Source organism: Cebus imitator, unplaced genomic scaffold (assembly GCF_001604975.1).
Source record: "Cebus imitator isolate Cc_AM_T3 unplaced genomic scaffold, Cebus_imitator-1.0 Scaffold496, whole genome shotgun sequence".
Lineage (NCBI taxonomy): Eukaryota > Metazoa > Chordata > Mammalia > Primates > Cebidae > Cebus > Cebus imitator.
The window spans coordinates 1047832-1056384 of record NW_016107811.1 but is presented as its reverse complement, the minus strand read 5'-3'; positions in this window follow the sequence as shown (position 1 = coordinate 1056384).

The window sequence follows — 8553 nt, the reverse complement described above, 5'->3', positions numbered from 1 at the left end:
GGGCGGGCGGGAGAGCGCGGCCCCAGGGAGGAGGGGGCGGGGCTGCGGGAGGCGGGGTGGACTCCGCCAGAGGAGGGCCGGGGCTGCGGGTGTGGCCTCCTCGGGGGGCGGGGCTGCTGACCGGCCTGGGCTGCGCGCGTGACCACCAGCGGGCTGGGATGTATTGGGGTTCTCTGCCTGCCTAGGGACGGGAATCTCTGCCTAGGCTGACTGAGGCCGGGGTGTTGGGCTGGGGTGGGGCAGGGACCTGGAGACAGACTAAGCTGACTGAAATGCGCCCCCCGGGCACAAGGCAATGTGGGATTTCCCTTGTTCTTGGGGGTGGAGGCGAGGCGGCTGGACTGGATACCTGCACGTGTAGCGCCCGCGTGGGTTGCGGATGTTCCAGTGAGGGGCCTGGGTTGCTGGCGGTGACAGTGGGAAAGAGCGAGTGTGTGACATCTAGCGTCGTGTGGGAGGTACGGTGACTGGGTCCCTGGATGTGGGGGTTGAGGGGAGAAGAGTTGATGCAGTGGCCGGGTTCTGCCCCTGGGTAGATAGTGGAGGCATCCCCCGGGGAAGTGGGTTGGAGCAGATTTTGCGTAAATAAAGATTCACCCTGGGACGCATTAAGCTTGAGTTTGATCGGGAAGGTTGTTAGACCCGTGGTCTGAAGCTCAGGTGAGACCTGGGAGCCCAGTGAACAGGCTTGTGAGTCACGGGAACATACATGAAGACAACCTAAGGGGACAGTGTCCCCAAGTGAAAAACAGAACCAAGGGTCAAACCTGAGAACAGCCTGCAGGGCAGATTGCCAGGGTTTCATTAGTGGTGCCACTTTGAACTAGCTGTGATGTAGGCAGATGGCTCAACCCCTTTCAGCCTCAGTTTACTCATCAATAACCAGAACATGCCTATTGCGTCTACCACACCGGGGCTGTGATGGCTAAATGAAGTAATGCTCACAAAACCCTTAGCAGAGAGCCCTGCACTGGTGGACTATTTAGAATAGTCCCTCTTGGGACCTGAGATTTCCCTCCACAGAAATGTTACCTCTCACACCACTCTCGATGTCACAAACTCTCTCCTTTCCACAATCACTGTCAGCAGCCCAGGCCGCTCACTAGAACAACTGCAATCACCCCCCAACTTCCCCCACAATCCCGTGCTACACCACGCCACACTACACGTGCAGGCCTCCAGACCTGCCTCCTCTCAGCCAGCCCTCAAGCCGCTGCAGAAGCAATGTGCCTCATGGAAGGGCTGAGCCTCAGATGCAAATGCAATGTGCCATTCGTTCCCCTGCCCTGTATCCTTGGTCTGCTTCCCAGACCATGCCGGGTCTCAGCTATGCCTATTTCCATTCCATTTTCTTTCCTGTCTTTCTTCTTGGGAGATTTTTATTGGGTTTATTTCTTTCCCCTTTGGTCAGAACGTGCATGTCCTTTCTTGGCTGTGGGAGGCTGGGGCTGCCTGCCTGGGAGTCATTTTCCATCAGCCCCATCCTGGGCTCTAGGAGCCCACAGGCTACACCTCAATCCACATCCTGGTCCCCTGAAGGACACATTTGCTTTAAAGCTTTCTTCTCTCATTTGACCCACACCAGGTCATAAGGAGAGCAGGTGATGTCTCTGTTTTGCAGCAGAGAATACCTAGGCCCTGAGCTGGAGTGGTGTGCCCAAGGCTAGCTAAGGACAGCACTCAGACTGGGTCCCAGATTTAATTCTGGTGAATCTGATCTACACATCAATCTTGGTATACATCAGAGAAGGATTGAGGTTTCCCACTCTGACCCCAATTTCTTATCCTCTGCAGGCTTTGCAAGCCTGCTGGGCTCCAGAGGGAGGGGCATGAAGTGCCCATGATATCATCATCGATTTAATAACACTCAGAGGTGGGCTTCCAGCCATCAGAGCATGAGGCTGTATGGAGGGAGCCTCTCTAGCTTATTTAATCCTCCAATCCCTTAAATACCAACACATCTGTCTTCTGTCTGGAGCCCACTGCTGCCGCCTGAGTGGAGGGGAGTCCAACCTGGCAGGCGGCCAGGCCTTTCTGAAAGAACAAGATGAGAATTCTCCCTGTCTGGTGGGATTATCAGCCCCCTCTCTTTCCCATCCCAGTAGGACACTTTAAAAACACCATCTTCGTGGCCAGGCATGGTGGCTCATGCCTGTAATCCCAGCACTTTGGGAGGCTGAGGCAGGTGGATCACCTGAGGTCAGGAGTTCGAGACCAGCCTGACCAACATGGAGAAACCCCATTTCTACTAAAAATACAAAATCAGCCAGGTGTGGTGGCGCATGCCTGCAATCCCAGCTACTTGGGAGGCTGAGGCAGGAGAATTGCTTGAACCTAGGAGGTGGAGGTTGCGGTGAGCCGAGATCATGCCATTGCACTCCAGCCTAGGCAACAAAAGCGACTCCCTCTCAAAAAAAAAAAAAAAAAAAAAAAAAAAAAAAAAAAAAAAAAAAAAAAAAAAAAAACCCAACACCATCTTCATTAACTCTGAAGTTGCATGGAAATTTGGGTGAGGAGGATAGACTAAAGCTGAGGGGTACACATTTTCAGGATCTTGTTTGTGATTGTCTGAGAACATGGGCCCTGCACATCAGAAGGGAATCTAGTCTCAGCTCTCCGAGCTGCAATTTCAGTGATGACCAGCATCAAGAAATCTCTCAGCTGAGAAGGTCCTTTGGTATTATGCAACTCAGTGGTTTTGACTTCTTTTAGTAGAGGTTCCCACTGCTTTTCAATTGTAGCTGTATCAGACACTTTTAAATGTGCCGCCTAAGATCTGTTAGACACACCAGCCTTCCAGGTCCTTGCCACTTGTTTTATCTGCCTGCTGTGACAACTGACTTCACCCAGGCACAAGTCAACTGCACCTCCTCACCCCTTGGCCCCGCACCCTTGGCCTCAGAAGTGCACGAGTGTTGGACACTCCATGGAGTGAACTTTGACCAGCAAGAGACAGGGATTGGCAAACAAATTTTTCTCTCTTCCTCTTTCTGGACAGACTGACCTAAGTTCTGAGCTCACACAACCACTTTAAAGAAGGTCCTGAGCCAGGCGCGGTGGCTCACACCTGTAATCCCAGCATGTTAGGAGCCCGAGGTGGGTGGACCATTTGAGGTCAGAAGTTTGAGACCAGCCTGACCAACATGGTGAAACCCTGTCTCTACTAAAAATACAAAAACTAGCTGGGTGTGGTGTGTGTGCCTGTAATCCCAGTTACTTGGAAGACTGAGGCAGGAGAAATTGCATGAACCTAGGAGGCAGAGGTTGCAGTGAGCCAAGATCACGCCACTGCACTCCAGCCTGGCAACTGAGCAAGACTCCATCTCAAAATAAATAAATAAATAAATAAAGGAGGTCCTGTACGGTCTAGCATCCATCCGGATGGAGCGGTGGACAGCTCAGCAGTGCATCTCCTGTGTGCCCTCCCTCCCCCTCTGTCTCACTCCCCTTTGTCCCCACTTCCCCTCCCCAGACACTGCACCCCCCCCACACAGTGTTAGCATACACTGTGGCCTGCTCTGCTTCTTTGGAGACCTGGGCTGAGACAAAGATCTTTCCAGGGTGCTCATTGTATTAAATACCTACAAGGGGCTGCCCTGAGTGAAGGGAAGCAGGGCCCCAGATGCCATCGCTTCTCCCCTTATGGTTCCAAGGCCATGGGCAAGGTGACTCCAAAGGGCTCCCCGGAAAGCCTTTGTTCTTGCCTAATTCCATCATTCTGCAGCTGAAGAAGATGAAGCCTAAAGCCACACAGCGAGTTAGAAGCCAAGCCAGGCCGGAACCCTGTCTCTGCTCCTAATCCAGTATCCTTTCTATCCAGTCTCTTAAGAGCATTTGAAAATTTGTCCTTCCCTAAAACATCTTCCCACACTGGCCTGCCACCAGAAGGCTTTGAAGGCCCCTGCTAGACTGCAGCTACCATCTGGGAGGCATGACACACAGACTCCTGGATCCAGAGGCTGGGACTCCAGAAGGCAGATAGATGAAGTGGGACAGGGAAGGCTCAGTTACTCTGGAGAGAGGCGGCCAGGAGGGGCCTGACTAGGGATCTCTATGTGTAGGCTACGGGACGGTGCATGGTGAGAAGGCTGCACAGGGAAAGACAGCAGGGGACTGGGGCACTGGGGAAGACGGGACCACAGAAGGAGATGGAGACTGTCTTTCTGTATCAGCTGGTATTGCCTGCAGGACACGCCCTGTCAGGCAGAAGAAGCTAGGAGGGTAACCAAAAGCCACACTATGGGGAGAGAGAAAAAGGTGTTTGCCCCAGTTTGCTTTTTTTTTTTTTGAGACAGAGTTTTGCTCTCGTTGCCCAGGCTGGAGTGCAATGGTGCAATCACGGTTCGCCACAATTTCCGCCTTCCAGGTTCAAGCAATTCTCCTGCCTCAGTCTCCCAAGTAGCTGAGATTACAGGCATGCGCCACCGCACCCGGCTAATTCTGTATTTTTAGTAGAGACAGAGTTTATCCATGTTGGTCAGGCTGGTCTCGAACTCCTGACCTTGGCCTCCCAAAGTGCTGGGATTACAGGTGTGAGCCATCACACCTGGCCTCAGATTGCTTTAATTCAGATTCTTGTGGTTGTGATGACTAGAAACAAGGGGGACAGGTTGATGACAAAAGGGGATTTCTACTACAAGGATTCAGGGGTGTCTTAGGAAATCTAAGCGTAAGGATGCCGTTGGGCCTCAAGAACTGAGAATGGTGCCTGGACTTTGGGAGCTCAGGAAGTCACCCCCTGCAGAGCTGTTTCCATATCATCCTTCTCTATTTGTCCCTGCAGACTGGCTTTCCCTGCTGCCCAGGAAACACAGCAGCCTTTGGCCTCAGTCAGCAGCTCCCAAGTTTGTCTTTCTTCCATCCAAGAGGTAAGCAGAACGTGCCTGGCCTCATCTGGGCCCAATTTGAAATTCCCATGCAGGGATTCTGATTGGATGGCTTGAGCCAGTGCTTCCCCTGAGGCTGGCGTGTACCAACATGGCTGCGCCTTCTCTAACCAGACAGCCACGGGAGGGAGAAGTGTGCAGTTCACAGCCCTGGGCTTGCACACTTGAACAAAATCCCTAATATAGGAGATTTTGTGCTCTACTTCCACCCCTTAATGGAAGAGATCACTGCCTTCTACATGTGGCTAAAAATTCAGACCCTGTCCAGAAGCCTTCCGTCCCCACGACAGCCCAGAGTTGAATGGTTCTCTGCTAGCCCCTTCCCCTCTCCCATCTGCTGCTGAGAGCTGGGAGAAGCTGAGAGGCTCCCAGGGCCCGCCACTGTCCTTATGTCCTCCCTTTGTCCTTGTCATTTCTTTCACTCTTAACAATTGACATAGGCCGGGTCCGGTGGCTCACACTTGTAATCCCAGCACTTTTGGAGGCCAAGGCGGGTGGATCATTTAAGGTCGGGAGTTTGGGACCAGCCTGGCCAACATGGTGACACCCTGTCTCTATTAAAAATACAAAAATTCGATGGGCGTGGTGGCGGGTGCCTGTAATCCCAGCTACCTGGGAGGCTGAGGCAGGAGAATTGCTTGAACCCGGGAGACAGAAGTTGCAGTGAGCCGAGATCGCAACACTGCTCTCCACCTGGACGACAGAGTGAGAATCTGTCAAAAAAAATGAAAACAAAAACCAATTGACATTTATTATACATTTGCTGCGTGCTAAGCCCTGGTCTCAGTGCTTAATGTGTATTATCTCATTTAATCCTCACAGTAGCCCTGAGGGATAGGGTTAACCTTGGTGGCTGCTTATAAATGAGTTAACTCAGGTACAGAGACGCTGAGTCATCCTCCCCAGACCACACAGCCTGTCTATGGTGTAGTCATAGTTGGACTTGGGCACTCTGCCTCTGGGACCTGCATTCTCCAGAAACCACCACGCAACTGCCTGAACAGACAGGCCATGGAGGCTGAAGGGAGGTCTTTCCACAGCCACGGTGAGCCCCGACTAATAGCTGCTTTGAAAGCAGTTTCAGAATTGTCAGCCTGAACTCTGTATAGTCAAACTTCGGAATTTAATCACTTATTAGAGCACTGCAGGAGACCCACAGCTGTTAGTCTTCAGAGAATTTTGGGAGGACACAGAGGTTCATGCCTATCCTCAGCACCTGTAGTACCAGCTACTCAGGAGGCTGAGATGGGAGGATCACTGGAGGCCAGGAGTATGAGATAACAGTGAACTATGATGCACTCCAGCCTGGGCAACAGAACAAGACCCAGTCTCTAAAATAAAAATATGAATAATAATATGGTCCCATCTAGGTTAATTCAGGACTGTGTAATCCTGGAAACGCCAACCAAATTCTCTGAGCCTTAGTTTCTTTACCTATAAAATGGGCACGATCACAGCAGCATGCTTTAAGGTTATTGGGAGGCTCAAATAAAGTGGTAGAAGCCTGATAACTATTGTTCGGATGGCAAGAAACATGGGATGCTCTGGAAAGGCAATTTTTAATCCAGAGGAAGTGCAAAGACTAGAAGGTCAGCACCAACATGGAGGGTGTCTGGAGGACTTCCTGGGTCCCCTCCAGCCCCACCAGGTGGTTCAGTGTGTCCCTCTCCAGGAGTGGCCCTGAATTTCTTTCTGGGCTTTGAGTCTGTGGACTCTTGAAAATACCATTTAAAGTTCTGGTTCTAGGCTGGTTACAGTGGCTCATGCTTGTAATCCCAGCACTTTGGAAGGCCAAGGTGGGTGAATCACCTGAGGCCAAGAGTTCCAGAGCAGCCTGGCTAACATGGTGAAACCCCATCTCTACTAAAAATACAAAACTTAGCTGGGCATGGTGGCGGGCACCTGTAGTCCCAGCTACTCGAGAGGCTGAGGCAGGAGAATCGTGCCTCCAGCGGCATGATTCCTGAACCATCATTTCTAACCTTGTGGTGGCTAACTTTAATCCTTCTCCTACCCTCAAGGTCCTGGCAGACATTGATCTTTCTGTCATCATAGTTTTGCCTTTTCTTACATTTCATATTCCTGGAATCTTGCAGCTTTCTCTGTCTGGATGCTTTCACTTAGCGTGATGCTTTGAGATTCATTCCTGCTGTGTGTGTCAAGAGCTCAGTTCTTGTTATTGAGTAGGATTCTATTGTTTGAGTGTACCGCAGTTAATCCATGCACTGCTTGCAGGGCATTTGAATTGTTTCAAGTTTGGGGCGAGTATGATAAAGCTGTTAGGAGCGCATCACCGACAAGTTTCTGTGTGAACACATTTTGCATTTATCTCGGGTGAATACCTAGAAATGGGATGGCTGGGTCACACAGTGAGGCAGGAGAATCATTGCACATGCTTTCCAAAGGTTTAATTTTATAGGACATTGCACACTGCTTTCCAAAGTGGCTATGCCATGTCTAATGATCTTGTGATGGTTAATACTGAGTGTCAACTTGATTGGATTGAAGTATGCCGAGTGTTGTTCCTGGGTGTGTCTGTGAGGGTGTTGCCAAAGGAGATTAACATTTGAGTCAGTGGGCTGGGAAAGGCAGACCCACCTTTAATCTGGTGGTGGGGGGTTACCTACCGTCTAATCAGCTGCCAGCACAGTTAGAATATAAAGCAGGCAGAAAAACATGAAGAGACCAGGCTGTCCTAGCCTCCCAGCCTACATCTTTCTCCCGTGCTGGATGCTTCCTGCCCTCGAACATCGGACTCCAAGTTCTTCAGTTTTGGGACTCTGACTGGCTCTCCTTGCTCCTCAGCTTGCAGATGGCCTATTGTGGGAGCTTATGATTATGTGAGTTAATATGTAAGCCGGGCGCGGTGGCTCAAGCCTGTAATCCCAGCACTTTGGGAGGCCAAGGCGGGTGGATCACGAGGTCAAGAGATCAAGACCATCCTGGTCAACACGGTGAAACCCCGTCTCTACTAAAAATACAAAACATCAGCTGGGCATGGTGGTGCGTGCCTGTAATCCCAGCTACTCAGGAGGCTGAGGCAGGAGAATTGCCTGAACCCAGGAGGCGGAGGTTGCGGTGAGCCGAGATCGCACCATTGCACTCCAGCCTGGGTAACAAGAGCGAAACTCCGTCTCCAAAAAAAAAAAAAAAAAAAAATTTTAATAAACTCCCATGTATGTATATATATCCTATTAGCTCTGTCCCTCAAGAGAACTCTGACTAATACAGATCTTTAATCTTAAAAACCTCAGATACTCTGCCTAGTAGTAGCAGTGAGGAAAGATTCCCTTCTCGGTTTATAGGAGTAGGTAACCATAGTAATATCCTCTTGATGGAGAGAATGAAGTTGAGCATGTAACTCTCATGGCCTGGAGATCTTTCATCACTGCAATGTGAGAGGAAAGCTCTAAACTGGGTCATCCACCCTCACCCCTGTCTCTCACATTCCCTTGCCCTTCCAGGATTTTCTCATGTTGGGCCCCAGCCTGAGTGCCAAGAACAGAATCAGGTCAAGGCAGTCTATACATAATGTATGGATTGTCTGGGAATTAGGTTTCTACCTAAAGCAAAAAGCCCCAGTTGTCTGACTTTAAATTAACTATTCATTTGTTAGGCTACAGGATCCCCCATCAAACAATGGGCAAGTTATAATTCTGAATGGACC